Source organism: Mus musculus, chromosome 4 (assembly GCF_000001635.26).
Source record: "Mus musculus strain C57BL/6J chromosome 4, GRCm38.p6 C57BL/6J".
NCBI classification, from domain to species: Eukaryota; Metazoa; Chordata; class Mammalia; order Rodentia; family Muridae; genus Mus; species Mus musculus.
In genome coordinates this window covers 76,266,709-76,284,130 of record NC_000070.6, presented here as the reverse complement: position 1 = coordinate 76,284,130, position 17,422 = coordinate 76,266,709, and the positions used below count along the sequence as shown (strand labels likewise).

At 37.6% G+C, this 17,422-nt stretch overlaps 1 protein-coding gene across 51 annotated transcripts in view; it reads left to right on the top strand.

The window, feature by feature from the left end:
- The window catches only part of Ptprd (protein tyrosine phosphatase, receptor type, D), a 2,270,506-nt gene that overhangs the window by 1,927,612 nt on the left and 325,472 nt on the right, over nucleotides 1-17,422 (top strand). The gene's annotated exons all lie outside the window — the stretch shown is intronic.

Genomic DNA, 17,422 nt, shown 5'->3' with positions numbered 1-17,422 from the left:
GAGCTGTAAACCCCTTGATCTCCTTGGGTCTTTTCTTTAGCTTCTTCATTGGGGACCCTGTGCTCAGTCCAGTGGATTGCTGTGAGCATCTCCTTCTGTATTTGTCAGGCATTGGCAGAGCCTCTCAGGGGATAAGTGGTTTATTGTAGCTAGATCTGGAGCCTCATTATTTTTAGGCTAAAGAAAGTGTTGTATAGACAATGGGAGACTTCTGGAATTCTCTTTATATGACTGTGTCTGTATGTATATGCATATGTGCACACATATTTGCTGTATGTGATTACATGTCTCTTTGTACATATGTGTGCACATACTTTTTTAGAGGACAGGAATAACTCCATGGATAAGAATTTCTTTCCAATTATAAAGTACATTTTATCAAGGAGGTTTATCCTATAGGTTTCAATTTTTTCTTTTATTTCCCTAAATTCATCTTTCAGAACTAGCAATTCAACCCTAAATATGAAGTTAAATTTGATATGTTACAGAGACTATCATATCTCATAACAAAGCTTTTTCTGTGACACCCAAAATACATACACCTTCTTGAAGAAAACTTTACTTTACATAAAAATTAAATGTTTCAAATGTTGTAACTTAATATCCTGAATTACTGCTATTGGGAGCAGTGTGAAAATTCTTCAGACTATGGGGTTAAATGTCTGTGAGTCAAAGTCTGGATTCAAAAAGCACACAAATGCTAAAAGCAACATTAAAAACTCTTTTACAAAAGCAATCTCAACAACATGCTGTAGGCCTGAGTTAAAGTATGTCTGCTTCTTGGACTTGAACTGTGAAAAAAATATCTATAATCAGTCTTAGAAACCTCTGACATTTACTACAAAATTAACAGTCAACTCTCTCCCACTCTAGACCCTCAAATGTGATGTTCTGTCCAGTGTTTTAATAGGGAAGAGCTTCCCCAGTCAGTTCCTCTGAGGAGGGCAACACTTGGCTCAAATGTCCACAAAGGCATCTCCACAGGTGTCAGTCAAGCAGAGATAACGTGTTAATTATTTAAGTCCAACTTCAGGCTTCCTCTTGAGAACTCCTGTTGTTAGTTTCTGTTTGTCTGGCTGAGAGCACACATCCTGGCAGGAGTCAGCGAATCATGGAAAAGGCTTTAATGAGTGAGCTTGCAGTCTGACTGAGACCTCACTTTTGTTAGAATATTTTGTAGTTTGTCTAATGCACAATGCATTTTCAGTAGTGTTGGTGACATTGCGATAGCTCATAGCAATCGAGTTTGCATTCTGCTCTTCTGCTGGCCCACTAACAGGAACATATGTCAGACTTGTAATGTAAAACACATCTGTTTTATTTACCGAGATTTTCTTTTATTTACAGTTTTTTTTAATTTGTTTACAGAGATGTTTAATATAGGCTTCCATGCCTTATGGGAAATACTCCCTGGGCTTTTTGGATGTCTTTGTTTGTCACCTTGTTTGTAGGTACCAGACCATTTATTCAACATTTAATTCCATTTAAACATTTAAAATCCATACACATTTGATTAAGGTAAATTTACATCACTTACTCTCTTATTTTTCCTATGTCAGCCCCTCCCAGGTCTCTTCCTTACAATTTTTCCCATATCACCCACCAATTGACAGACACATTTTCTTTGTTTATTATTGTTACACACTTACATGTATATGTATGCATAAATAAATTAATTCAATCTGCCAAGTCCATATTTGATGTTTGTGATGTATGGTTTCAGGGTTGACCATTATCTACTGGGAGAGGCTAATTCTCTCTCTCCTGGGAGTCATTATTTTCCTGTAGTATATTATTGAAGGGTGAAATCTCTGAAATTTGCCCTGTTTGATGTTTCCATGTTTGTTGATATTAGCATTTTTTTCTTATCTTCTTTATGCTATTTCTAGGAGCTCCTAACTGAAGACTTCCTGGTTTTCTGAGTCTTACAATCTGTCCACCCCCTTCTTCTGCAATGTTCCCAAACCACTGATACAGGAGCTGTGGTGTAAATGTACCCATCAGGGCTGGGCTAGCAATCTGTCAATATCTGTACTATATTCAGTTGAGGTATTCTGTGATGGTCTCCATTTGCTTCAAAGAGGCTTTTGCGATGAGGGCTGGTAGCTATACTTACTATCAATATGTACATAACATGTAAAATACAGTAAGGAGCTACTCTAGTCTAGAACCGTGGTGGTAGTAGGTTCTTTTTTAAAGTCCGAGAATTTCCTATCCTCAGGAACTTTATTAGGTTTCTGTACCAGGGATGATTTCACTCCTCTTGACTGGGACCTAAGTCTAATTAGACAGCTGTTGGTGGCACAGATGTTCGAGTGTCACTTCTTGTACTTTTATTGATATTATACATGCTTATCATTGCCATGGTTAACTGCTGGGGGGTAGGATAATTATTGACTCCCTCCCTTGGCAGTTTGCACAGTACTAGTACCATGTAAGACAGACCATAGAAGAGAGGGTTTCAGGTCACATCCAGCTCCATTAATCTATGTTTCATGTTCTAAGTGGAGATTTCAGTAATACAGGCTTATCATCAACTTCGGATAGGCAACCATGACCTTTATCTATAGGGAATATAATTTATGAATTAGTTGAACTACTCTGAGCCACCTTTTGAAGGGAGTTTACTTGTGCTCAGTACTGGGATATTTGTTAGTCTATGGTTCTTATGGGTAGCATTGTCAGACCAAGTGGGGTAAGTTCCTTTAAGCGCTCTCTCTCTCTCTCTCTCTCTCTCTCTCTTTGTGTGTGTGTGTGTGCTGATGTATATTATAATTTTAGGTATATGTAATAGATAATTCTTTGAGGCTTTGTCAAGCGACATTGGTAGTATCTTGCCCTTGTTCTTCCTTCTCTTTCTGTAATGATCCCCATCTCTGCTGTCTTGTTGGAGCCTCTCAACATTTTTTAATGTTTCTCACTTGAAATCATGCTATTCCTATATCAAGACCTCTTTCAATGCAAATAGTTGGTATGTAGTTTCCTGGTTTCTATGGTTAATCTATATAGTATACTCACATCTGACAATTTGGAGCTAGGAACTGCAGATGTGAGAGAGCACACAGTGTAAGTTTATTTTTGTCTGGGCTCTCTCACTCAATATGATGAACAAGAATGGAACTGGGTTATAAGACTGTAAGAACTGAGAAAATGTATTCCATATTTTGGAACAATTTGATCGCTGAACCACTGTTGCCTTTTATTTAAGATTTTTTTGCTGGAATTCATAGTGATAATGGGGAAATTAATTTCTATGCAAGGATGGGGATTTTGTAGGTGACCTTTAAGAGAGTGTTACATGGGCAATAGACGTGGCTCACTGGTTAAGAACAACGGATGCTCTTGTAGAGAACCAGAGTTCAGTTCCAAGCACACATGTTAGTGGCTCATATGCACTTCCAACTTCAGCTCTGGGCGGTCTGACTCCGTTTTTTGGCTTAATGAGGACCCCCATATGCATGATGGCCAGCTACATGGACACCTAAATGAACAGATTAACATTCTCCCTGACTTTAACGATGAATATTAGAGTATCACTATTTAATATGATTTATGTATGTCCTTGGGAAAAGAAGACTTAAATCCTTTTACTTATTTTGTTAACTTGCTACCTTTCTTTAAGTTGCTTTTTCTTTTTTTTATTATTATTATTTCACGCATGGCATTTTTGCTGCTTTTGTGTTTTGAGACAGTCCTTTTTAAACCATAAAACCATATAAATTAATAAATCTCCAATTTGTAGATGAGGATATCCTTGAACTCCTGATCCTTCTGCCTACACTTCTGAAGTGCTGGGGTTATAGACATTTATTACCATCCTTAGAAGCAAACATGTTCTTTATGAAAAATTATGTATATGTGCTTACTCTGATTATATAGGTTTTAGCATATGTAGGTTTTAACAATAGAGAATTGCAGACCTCAGAGATCATCTGTACTGAGTAAGTCTGCGGATGATGGGTCTGGGAAACCAAGGATATATTTGCATGAAGAAGGAATAACAGTGACATAGCCTTAATGGACTTCCTCCAGCAGCACATGGCAGAGGCTAACACAGGCAAATGTTAGGAGGGGTAAACAAAGGACAAAGACCTCAAAGTAACCGTTGCAACCCTTTGATCTTAGGAATCATAAATAGCCTTTCTTCCTGTCTCCTCCTTAAGGCTGCTCTCCTTTTTCATTGTCCTCCAAGACCTCAGAAATGAGTCAGTCCTGTTAGGTCATGAATGAATGCGGCCAGGTTCTGCTACCCATCCTTGCTAAGCAATTACAGGAGTCAAATTCATAATGAAACAAAACAAAACAGGACTTCTTCAATGAACTGACTTCATCAAGTGTATTTTCAGGGTCCTGAAATGAGGGTAGGATTTAAACAGTGAGCAGTAATTAAGCATAACTAAGCAGTCTGTCCAAGTCACCTGTCTTAGCACTAAGTCGATCCTGCAGAGTATCTGGGAAATTGAAAATGAATTTTTCTTCTGGATGCCCCAGGATGACTTCAACCACTTTGCCCCACAGGAGACAGTTCTTGGGAAATATTCTAAATTTCTTGAGGTCCTTTTGTTCATAGGATGCTAAACAAATGGAGGGACAATTGGCAGATTGTCACCATGTTTTGATTTTATATGAACTCTGATCAGCCAGCCTGGAAACATCTATGAGAGCTTCCATAAAACATTTTAGAGTTGATTCTCAGTGTGTTTGTATACAGGTACAAAAATGTATATCCATAGCACAGAGATCTAAAAATTGTGTGTGTGTGTATGTCTGTTTCTATGTTCATACTTTGCTATTTCATAGACTAATGGATGGTGGTCCTCAACCATCCTAACGCTGGGACCCTTTAATACACTTTATCATATAGTGACCCCAACTATGAAATTATTTGTTGCTACTTCATAACTGTAATTTTGATACTATTGTGAATTGAATAAACATCTGATATGCAGGATATCTGATATAAGACCCCTGTAGGAGGTCATGATCCCCAAGCTGAGAACCACGGCTATAGAAGATTCCATATGCATATATAGTATCACTGTTTAGATTATGTGAGGATATGCATATGAAGTCAACATAGAGTTTGGTATAAATATGAAATAATTACTGGCTTCAATAGGTTCTGGAAATATGTGGCTTTAAGTTTCAAAATTGGAGCTCTGGGGAGGTAGGTCGTTACTTGTCAGGGCATAAAGGAAAGGTTCACGGGGAGGCAGCCATCGGGAGCTGGGTAAGAGAGTGTCCTAGGAGATATACTTCTCTCTTAATGGAGCTGGGTAAGAGAGTCTGTCCTAGGAGATGCACTTCTTTCTTCATTTAGGAATGAAGGAAGGGAAGATATGTAATTAAATCTAGATGATTGTGTTTCCTAAGGTGTATTTTAATTAGCTTTCGAGGAGAAACAGGTGGTATAATTGAAAACCACGGATTCTCCTCAGTGCCGGTTTCCACTGTTAGTTCTTTATACTGCTTACAGCATGCAGGGCGGGTTTTTTTTTTTAACTTCTTTCTTTATTATGCCTTTAATTAAGTTGATTTTTATAATGTTTTATATAACAAATTATGTATTCTAAAATTTCATTCCAGTTAAAAAGAGCTGTGTTGTTTAATGTATAACTGAAAGTTTATAAGGAGTGTTTCCGTATTATATTTATTCTTCTTACTACAGTTTATTTCATGAAGCATTTCAGTTACATTTGCTTCCTGGACAAGTGCTTATCTTTTTCTTTTGTATAGATAAGCAATCTTATAAAATACAACATCAGCAATTAGAACTAACATGTGATGTACATATATACCACCCACAGGTTATACTGGGTTCTCTCAGTAGGAGTGGATGAAGTCTTTCAAAGAAGTAGCTAGAAAACTTGGGTGGAGGATGATCTCAGCAGGAAACAAAGAGAAGGGACAGAGCAAGATCCTTGGGCCACTTCTGAGGTCATAGCCATTGGCTACAGGAAGAAAGCTGTATGGCACCGCCTATTCTTGGAATTTTGTAATTTGGTATTGGTCATAAATATTTATTTCTTAATCCATATGCTTTCCACCAATATAACTGGTGACTCTTCAAAAGGGGACTTTAGAGATTTTAGAAGAACACTGGCTCAGGCCTGAAGGCATGTGGTGTGTTCATCTGGACAATTGCACTTTCATTTTTATCCCTAGAGTTGGTCGGAATTTTTGGCTGAAATAAACCTTTGAGAGAGTAAGGGTGGTCAAAGGAAATAAGAGGTGAACATATTGTCTCATATCTTTCTCTTGTAATTGTGAGGAAGCTGAGAAACTCAAATAGTTTTAGGAATAGGAATTTGTAAGACTATACTAAACATATATATTTCCAAAAATAGAAATCAAGTAAAAAAATGAGTGGTATACTTTTGAATAATATTGAATGATATCAATTTTGAGTGGTATCAGTCATTGAATGATAACTATATGATATCTGTTTGGAGATAATGCAAAATATAGAATTCAATGATGATGGTTTTTCACAGACATAGTGGAAAGCATCTGTTACCTTTGCCTCCAGAGACTCCAGAGACTCCTTTTTAATGCCTGATGACAGCTCAACTCATACTTGCTTCCAATGTGTTTACCTCGAATATTACTCAGGTTGTTTCTCTGAATTGTGATCATGAGTTACTCCATCTTGTTACTGTCCATGTCCATGCTTGTGTGTGTGTGTGTGTGTGTGTGTGTGTGTATGTGTGTGTGTGGTGTTTTATTGACTTTTTTATCAAAACCTTTTAAGTTGTATGCATTGCCTTGTTGCTTTAAGTTCATAAAGAAACAGATTCCAAAATGTGAAATCAATTTGGTTATTAGAGTAGGAATAATTATGCTGTGTTGTTTTATGGCCACATGAACATGCACATGTGCACAACACACATACATACACACACACAGAGAGAGAGAGAGAGAGAGAGAGAGAGAGAGAGAGAGAGAGAGAGAGAAAGAGAGAGATTTATGCATAGAAGAATCTATCCAGTGCAACCACTGTAAAATATGAAGTACATTTCTAAACTTGGTCCTCAACAAAGCCTTGGGAGCCATTTGATAATCATTCTCTGCTTTATTCTGTAGAAAGGAGACAAGGATTAAAGCTTTTCAACACTGTTTCACAAAGAATTTGTTGAAGACTTTGGCAGGGCTATCTTTTGCCCTCACTGAACTTCTATCCTAATGATAGACTGTGGGAGGAGAAGGCGGTATTACGAAGTAGAGCTTGTCTGGCTTCCTATATTTTGATGGGAGAATTCTGTTTTTCAACTTTTCTTCAAAGAGGAAGCCAAGTAGCAACAAAAAAAAAAAAAAAAAGCACAAGAATGCTAAGCATAGAGGGGTGGGTGCTAATCTCTAATAACGTATGGTTAAGAAAGTGGTTGAACAGTTAGTGGAAGTTGCAGTCTTATGTTCAGTCGGGGCTGTGTTGGGTGAGTGCAGAGGGCTAGATGAATTGATGTTCTTTTGTATGCACGTTCTTAATCTCTGAGCTCTATGAAGAATGTCATTTTCTAAATATTTAATGCATTGAGGACTTTCAGAAATATAGCTGTAGTTTAAAATCTTTGCCTATATTTTATTGTCATACTTCACGGCTGGGATCCCAAGCCATCCTACAGTGAAGCTGTCATTAAAAGCAGCAAGGAAGAGACACTTGGGCTGCATCAACAAAGAGCCCAGAGACCAGAGGAGATGGAGACACATAGGGGAATGAGATCCTCGGCTGATGAAAATAACTGCCTCTTTTTTCTCCCTCTGAAGCATCCATCTTAGAACTAAGTGCGTTTCTTATTCACCTTGCTAATGCCATCTCCACTGCCTCTGGTCTCACTGTCTTAATAACAGAGGTTACATTACAACATGCCATAGGGAAGCTTGAATTTCTGAATAAAAATTGTAATTACGTTGCACATTATACTTGGTGGTTTCTGAGAATTGTGTAGCAATTTGATTTTGAAAGTTTGCAATTCCATTTTGTAATTTATTCCATTAAATCTGACAAATCACTGCCATGTTGTATATCTCTCATTTTATATTAAATTGGATTTTTGTGCTAATATGAGGTCTTGAAGCATACCATTTGACTATTTTCATTACATAAGTAATCCCATATATGTTCACCCTATGAAGTTGTTTCGTTCACTTATCCATTCATTCATCCACCCATCCATGCAACTTTTCTAATACAAATGTATTTTGAATCCTTACTATTGACAGAGTACATAGTAATGATTATAAGAAAAAAAAGATTTTTAAAAAACTGGCTAGTACTTGCTGATAAATTTTATTAGAGGTGATATATAAGGTTCCCAAGTATGCTTGTAGTAGGAACTCTGTAAGGTTTATTTAGGTGGTCTCAGAAAGATACAAATGGGGATGGATTTTTGGTCTATGGCTTGTGAAACAGCTTCTGAGGGAAGCTTAAATGAAATCTGAATACATTCTAGACAGACAGAGAATGCATCTGACATGCCATGAAAGCATTCTGATATTCCCAGAAACATTTCTAGAGGAAATAGAAACAATTATTTATTTGCAATATTGGTTGTATCAGTTCATAGAGGAAACACTGGAGAATCAACCAGATGAGAAGACCTGGCTCAAGTCACCTAGAACTTTGTTCAGTAGCCTTTGTAGACTGGAGTTTCCCACGTAGGTAGGGAATTTGCATATACTCTTACATGTCTAATAGCTAAGTAGTAACAAGGCATTCATTTACAAAGCCTACCTTGACTTCACTATGAGGGATTAGTTAAAATGGGAGTGATACTACAAATAGGTAGAAGTCTATTATTTTCTGAATCAGAAGGGCTTTGGCTACTTGGGGGCAGTGAGGATGGAACTAAGATTGCATATAGATCTTTTTTTTTTTGATGCTGACATAATTGTATGCATTATAAAAGCTTAGCACCTGGTGATATTGACGGAGCTAGAGAATTTTTCTGGCTGAAAATTTAGTGGTAGTGAGGATGATGTAGGGATCCACGATGGCTGATATGTTGGTTCAATATTGAGAAAGTTTGGATGACATATGGGAATATAGTAAGATAGATTTGAAAGGGAATGACTTGGGCTTCATATTAATGGCGTGTTAGTTTGATACCCATCCACTGATGGTGTGAAAAAGAGGTGTAACATTTATTAAACACACAGTATGTGCAACATGTATGCTAAAGTCTTTGAATTTAAATTTAAAACAAACAAACAAACAAACAAACAAACACCTTATATCCATGCAGAGATAATCACCATGCACACGTGTGTAAAGAGATGGCCTCATATTCAAGTTTAAGCTGATATTGAATATTCGGGAGCTAGAATGTGATCTTAGCTTAGTCAACAGCATGGCCCAATCATGTTAGTACTATTTAATCAAGATTTCAATTTTTAAAAAATAGTGTGTTCATTTACTTCTAGTTGTGTTAGTAGTTATGGAAGCAAGGAAGACCCATGTTATTATTTATGTCTGCTGGCCACCAAAGTGAAACTGTTAAAAATAAAATAAAAAGATTGAAATTTGTACCATGGTTATTTTGGCTATAACGTATGAGGTTTTCAAATAAAGCCCTGGGTACTTATGTGCTGCCTGACAGTGCAAAGATTTGTAGTAGAACTCAGAAATAGGGGGGCCTTGACTAGTTTAGAGAAGGAAGTAGGGAATTCTTGGAAAATAGTGAAGTCTGGCTCATTTTGAATTGTACTGTGACCCTGGAGGAGAGTTACATTTTTTTTCTCTGACTGTCTTAATCATCATGTAGCCCAGGGGAGCCAAACATTTTATATGTTTTAACAAGCTAAGTGATATTATGAAAGTGCTGCTAGGAGGATGTATTTTAATTGGAAGTTAAGACATCTTGATCTTAAATCATTTGGTGCATTACTTAAGAGTTATGTTCTAGTTTAGCTTTCATAAGTGCAGTCGCTAATTTTTCTTTGGTCATCAAACAATCCCTGCATTAGCATCTTACTTATTTTCACGTGTGCTAACACCCGGCTTCTTAAAAGTTGAAACCATACATTCAAAATATGTGTCTAGTTTAGATGTGGTGTTTAACATGATTTCACACCATGTAGTTCACATTTTGACTGATTTTCCTGAATGGGTGTAATGTGCTTGAAGGAAGGGCTGTACCATATTGCTGTGGACTTTTGGAAAGGTAGAACTTGATGGGTTAGGAAGGATTCTTAGGTGGTATCTTGAAACACTTGGAGACATTTTGCTTTTAACAAAGAGAAGAAGGTTATGTTGCTGGGATTTGTAGTAGCATTAGGAGTGCTGGATAGAAGCTCTAGCTGCATATGTAGCTGAGGATGGCCTAGTCGGTCATCAATGAGAGGAGAGGCCCTTGGTCCCATGAAGGTTCTATGCCCCAGTATAGGGGAATGCCTGGGCCAGGAAGCAGGAGTGGGTGGGTTGGGGAGCAGGGGAATGGGGGAGAAGATAAGGGATTTTTGGAGGAGAAACTACGAAAGGGGATAACATTTGAAATGTAAATAAAGAAAATTAAGTGCCCAAAATACTTGGCCCTCATATATGTATGTATACATATATATCCTAAAGTTTCAGAGTCAGAAATTTCCCTTAGAGCCTCAGCTAATGAATGGTACTACCTCCTGACATCTAGGATAGAAATATGGATGTAAAAGGTAAAGCAAATAGAGAGACAGTAGAGAACTAAATAAAGTAAGTAAAGGAGAATTTAAAATGGCAAAAAGTTAAAGTGGAGACTGTTCCTATGTCTCTTTAGGTGTCTGCTGTGGGGGACTCAAAGCTGTGTAGCATGTGGCATTGTGAGCTCTGTGTCTCTAAGTTAAGGAAAGAACATATTCTTCTGCTAGTGATATTAATGACTTGCAGGGCATGAAAACATATAGAGAGCTGAGTAGAAGATAGATACACTACATCATCTTTTTGTGGAATCTAAGTTTATCCTTAAGCAGCCATCTGAAGCTTAGAAGGCAGACCATAGGTGACATAAGGAAGATGTCCCAAGTGCTTGGGACCTTTTTTTTCAAGCACATTTCACTTGCATTTAATTATCCTTAATTGTTTGCGTGTCTGTGAGTATATATTTTTGTGATGGTATCTACTGTGGACCAGAGGAAAATAATTTGATACTACTGAAGAGAAAAATTCTTACTGTACAGATGGAATTAGTTACTTTTTGTTGCTGTGTTACAACACCATGACCAAAAGTAACTTATGAAAAAAAAATATATTATGTTGGCTTATAGTTCCAGAGGGAGATTCCACAATGGCATGGAACCCACTGGAGCAAGAAGATAAGAGATCACATTTTCAACTGCAGGCAGACAGCAGAGAGAACAAATTGGAAGTGGGGTAGGCTATTAACTCTCAAAGCTTGCCCCCAGTGACACACTTCTTTTATCAGGACTATACCTCGTAAAGCTTCCCTAGCCTCTCCAAGCAGCTCCAATAACTTGGAACTAAATGTTCAAATACCCGAGTCCGTGAGGAGACATCACTTATGCAAACCACACAACAAGTAGTAAGAGTTATCGTGAACTATTCGTTATAATATGTATGAGAAAATTTTATAAGAACTACATAATGAAGTATTTTATAAAATCTATTAATTATATATGTATAATTATGTATATTTTTCAATACCAGAGACTTATGATTCTTATTTGCATGGGTCGTCTATATTTATTTTAAAACAAGAAAATTAAAAGTATATAGGATTCTGACTTATATACAACTAACATAGTAAAATAGGAACATGTTTATCTTGATAACTCTGATTATTGGCCTTTTATTGTGTTCACTTGGAACAGGTGTTATTTCAGTGTCAGGATAGAACTTAGAAGTTAAGGAGCACATGAAAGATTGCTTTTTAAGAATATTTCATCATGGACATTTTGTTAAGGTGTGCTCACTTTCCAAGTTTACATATTTGACTTTTTAGGAAGCAAAATTGCCAATTAATGAGAAATTACAAGCAGGGTTAGTTTAATTTTGTCTTGTGCTTAAGACATCACACTCTATGCTTATATAAAAATGAAGCCTACTTGAACCCTAATAAAACTAGAAAGTTACAGCTGGACAAAAATAAAGAATTGAAAAGAAAAAATTAAACAGCAGATTTTGCAAATACATATAGTGTAAGATTCTTGGAGAGAAAGTTAATATCCAGCCCACAGGTGACTTTCCCCTTTCATGTGAAAATTGGTATCCTAAGTGCTTATTTGCATAAACTACTTAAATCCCATTCTTTTAATTAGAGAGATTCCGCACTAATAAGATCAACTTCATATCTCAGTGAAGAAACGGATGTAACTGAGACGATGTAGCTGTAAGTTCAGCGAAAAGATTACCTTAAAGTATTCCTTGGTATTAGATTGGCTTTAAACCATCACGGACTTGAATATCAAAAGCAAAAAGATAATGCAACATAAATGGCTTATTTGCTACTATGAGGGGACAGTAGTTTTGATGGTAACTTAGTTCAAATGGAGATGTGCGACTTGGTGTGCCTAGGACTGTTTATTCCTTGTGAGACTCTCACTTGCCTTGTGATATGGGTGGTAATTGGTGTAGGACATGCTTGCTGGTGCTTGGTTCTTTCTGGGTTTATGCTTATTTAAAAAAAAAAAGCCTATACTAATTCCTTTTCCATGGTTGGTACAGACATTTCTGTCTTCTTGCAAGACTTAATATCTGATGGGCACTGCTTTCAAGAGTAGGTTTTAGAAATGATTGCTCCAGTGATTCTGCTCCACGTCCTCAGTGTTTTCCACTTTAATGTATTTTTCATCTTGGGCAAGGCACTGTTTTGCCTTAGCTCATCTTAGTTGAGTGGTGTCCATTGCTACCAGCACTGCCTGTCACACCTTCCCAAGCTTGGCTCATTTATATGTACTTCCACATTAGCTACATGTTTAATTCACTTGGTGAACATGGCTTTGGGGTGTTACCGAGCACATAAACTTTAAAAATTAAATGAAGGAGTACTGCACTATATTTTTTTCCTGAAAAATAAAAGAGTGCACTTTTGTTATTCACTTAAAATTATTTAATAGCCATTTTGTCTTTATTCAATTACTTTTAATTTATTTTTTTCATTATGTACTTTTCATCATGTCTGGACAGGAAGAGTCAGGGGATCAAAGAGCATCCTCACTGCCACAGTACTAAGTAAAGGACGCGCTCTCTCACCCAACACAGGCATGAAGAATGCTTTTTCTGCCTCATTTCTTCACCACCTATTTGTCTTCAACCTTTCTTTCCTTAGAGACACTCAGCTAAAGTTGTGCCCATATGTTAAGCAGGAACCAGCACTGCTAAGGGCAGTGGCCTTCCCTGGCCTCACTCCTTGCATCTCTCCTATGTACATGCACTTCGTCCTGCCAACCTCTACTTTATTCCCTAGGGCCTTAGTAGATTATTCCTATAGCTTCATGGATTCTCCATCTTTTCTAAATTTTCTCATTTTGTCCAAATTGGGTTGTGGGTATAAAAGTAGGCAATGGAATTGAGGAGTAAACTATCCTTTTGAAGAAATGGAATGACTTTGGATAATTTAGCCATACCTATTTTATGGTAATTTGAAAAAAAAAAGTCAAAACATAATTACCTTTCATTCTTTATTCAGCATTTTAGCACTTGCTAAGAAGAACAAAGAAGAACAAAGAACAAAGAAGGCTGCCACCTAAAGGCCTCACCAAGCTCTGGTGTGGCTGGTGACTATTTATCCCCACCCCACTCTGAGTCCTCATGAGTGAGTGACATGCTATCTATGTTCCAAATGATCCATATTCTGACTCCAGATTACTTTCCCAACTTGTCTCATCTCTAAAATTTCTGCTCTATCCAGTCTCATCAAATTCATGCACGCCTTAGAGACTCTACTCTCTCCTTGACTCTTACTTGTGTTGGCTTTCTGACTTGGGTTTTCTACTCTTGGTCTTCAGACAGTTCAATTGTGATGTCCTTCACTTCTTTTTATGTTGGGGGATGCAGCACATTGGATCATTCTTGCACATAGTTAAACAGTGGGATTGATAATTTTTTCCCAGGCAACACTCCTTACCATCTTGAACTTGCTGATGAGGACTGATTCTAGGCATCTTCCAGCCTCAGAAATTTCTACTGTAAATGGGATCAATAAAGTCAATCTTCTAAAACATAGCTCCTTAAGAAGGTAAAATTGCAGCTGGGTGTGGTGGCACATACCTTTAATCCCAGCACTCGGGAGGCAGAGGCAGGTGGATTTCTGAGTTCAAGGCCAGCCTGGTCTACAAAGTGAGTTTCAGGACAGCCAGGGCTATACAGAGAAACCCTGTCTCAAACAAAACAAAACAACAACAACAAAAAGGTAGAATTGCTGGGTGGTTTGGGCCGGGGAGTGGGTCAGAGACAATCTAGAGGCCACCCTGCTGGATATCTGTAAGGGACTCACATTGCTAGATGCTACTAAGGTTTAGAAATAATGGAATTTAGTGGGTTGTAAAGTTCTGTTTCTCAGTTTTCTAAATGAATCGTCTAGAAGATTACAGATCTCTTGGCTAAAGGGACTCTGTTTTTTCACTTCCATCTGTCTTAGGACACACATGTGTAGCTTTTGTGAAGTATGTAGTTTTTGTGAAAGAAAAACCTTTGGCTTCTGCTTTATTGCTGGGGCTTTATGAGAACAGAAGAAATCACTGTAAAGTGTGGTAGGAAGCCATATTAAGATTGTTAACATATGGCTTTCCTCTCTTACTTGCCTCTCCCTTTTTCTTGGTACAGATTTCTGTGGTTTATCCCAGGAAAGCTCTTGAAATCAAAAGAGCAACAAGAGAAGCTCTTATCCTTCTTTCTAGTCAAACCACTAGTTTCATGGAGTGTTAGGTATGGACCGCACACTTAAAATACTTGCAGTGGGTCAGACTCAGCATCAGGGTTGTGGCTCCTAGTTCCTCTGTGTTCAGTGGTTTGTGCAGGTGTTGACACTTGTGTAAAACCTGGAATGGCCAACTAAAACTTTCAGGATAAAAATTAAAGGCCCAGGAGACCTAGTCTACCTCACTAAACACAAAAATGCCCTTAGTCTTAAATATTAAATGGATCCATTCAGAACAAGAGGTGATAAGATGTCCAGGCGATTGTATAATAATAATTAGTGAGAGATAATTGCTTAGTTTTTTTCAGTTAAAGCACTTTACTTTAATGAAACATTTTGAATTAATAAACATACCCATATGTTTTTCCTGACCGTAATAGCCACAGTGTATCTTATCAGATAATTAACTTTCACAAACATAATAAGCGGCCGACAGAGTAGTAGTGACACTGTTATAACAAAATATTCCTCTGAATCCTTAACTCTTAGCAGAAGAAGAGCAGCTGAAGTTCGTGCTGCTGCTTCCTGCAGAGGGGCTGCCCCTCTGTTCCTATAGCATGCGGCCGACATCTCTGTGAAGAGAAATCAAAGTGGTCAAGGAAGGAGACAGAAATGGACAAGAGGAAAAGCCTGCCAACAGATTTAGAAGGAAATGTGGACAGCTACCATGAGTGGTAGAGGCCCAGCTCTTAGCTGGATACCGTAAATGTCTAGTAATATCTGTGTGGGTCTTTAATTAGGATAAGCAACTGAAGAGTTCAGCCTTGAGTTCTAATTCAGGAAAACTATCCCCCCACCCCCCGCCCCATAGCACTTTGTAGGGTAAGCAAGTGGAAAGGAATCAGCTTGCTTTTTAATTCTTTTCTAAGTTTTGAATAATTTCATTAAAAGCAAATTTCAGATTGTGCAGTTGATATGGTCTTATGTGGTCGTTGTACATCCCCTTGGAGAAATGGAACAACTCCATGGGAGAAAAACCCCCAGCCCTTCAGAGTTAAGCTGTGCATCTGAGAGGGGACTCAAACAGCCAGTGTAAATGTATTTTTGTTTCTGAGTATGATGTCATACATTTCAAGTGAATTTTATTTTTTCCTCCTGTTAAAAATGCCTGGAAAATAACAGACCTGTGGAAAAGACAACTCAAATACAAATGCAGTTGTATTTGGATTTTAAGAATAGTTACATATGACTATATACGTTTTGTCTTTACTGATGTTCTTCCTTCATTTTGCATTTTGCAAAACTGAAGTGAACTCCTGGGTAGATTTTAGTGTTCAGAAAGAAATCATGAAATACTTCATTCCATCTAATCACTCAGTTGTATATAGTTGGTGAGAATGTTCAGTACTGCAATATTGTGAGGACTTGTATGATGGATACTCATTTCATCAAACTGAAGTGCATCTCAATTATCCTGGTGCATTAGAGATTTATTTGAAATTAGGTGGAAAAGATATTCACCTGCTTGTAAATATGCCTGGAGGATTATTATAAAACACTGCCAGCTATCTTAAGGTCAGTATGGTGTGGGAAAAAGAGAGCCAGAGCTTCAGATTCATGGACACTAGAGCTGGCCTCAAATATACAACCTGGTAGTTTTGGCCAATGAGTCAAAAATGCAGTTTCACGCCACTCGGCCAATGCTCTAGGTCCTAGGGTTAGATGCAACATAGGAGTCTGTTTTCTCATCTTTTCTCTGAGAAGTTGGGAAGAGTGGTGCCCACTTTGCATTTGTATTTATATCTGTAATGTATCATTCTATGATCTGCTTTTATGGATGGAAAGATCAATGACCTTGACACACAATGGGAATATTCCTATGCCTGCTTTGCCTAAGAAAACCGTGTCCTACTCCCACGAGGGTAGAATGTGCTTCAGAAGAGGTGGCTCCCTCCCACTGTGATAACTCAATTTAGAAGGGATACAACCTTGTCTCTTTCAAATGAAAATTAACAGAAACTTCATAAATAAAATCCGGAAATGATTTGTTTGTTGATGATTGCAAGCACTTTGATCTTCCCACATCTTTTTCTTTCTGGAAAAAAAAATGGGAGTGTATAAAACACATACCAATTTTTTACACCATTTAAGTGTTCATTTCTCAGGATGGTTTTTAATAAAAGTATAATAAAAGCATCAAAATATCAGATACAGTCTTCATTCCACTCTCTCCTTGGTGCTTGAATTACAAATAGGCACTAGGGTACCCAGCTTGAAATATCCCTTTGCCATCATCTGGAGACATTTGCAGGTAGTTTTGCAATATCAAGTTCAAGTGCAAGATGCTCAGGAAGACAGAAGTAGATGCATCAACCTAGAGAAATGCAGTCATTAAAATGAAGTCTATGCTTTTCCACCTGGGATGTCCTCATTAGTGATAGGCATTCTACTTACACTGTGACTTGGTTTTAAGGAAAAATGCTGTGGTCAGGTTTCAGGTTAAAATCTCATCTCAGCTTTACTTTCACATGTGTAAAATGGACAGTTTCCTGCTGTGGCCAGAACTCATGGTACCATTGTCCTAGTTTGTAAGATAACAGCGTTCCCTGGCTTTCGAATTTTCTTAGCATTAG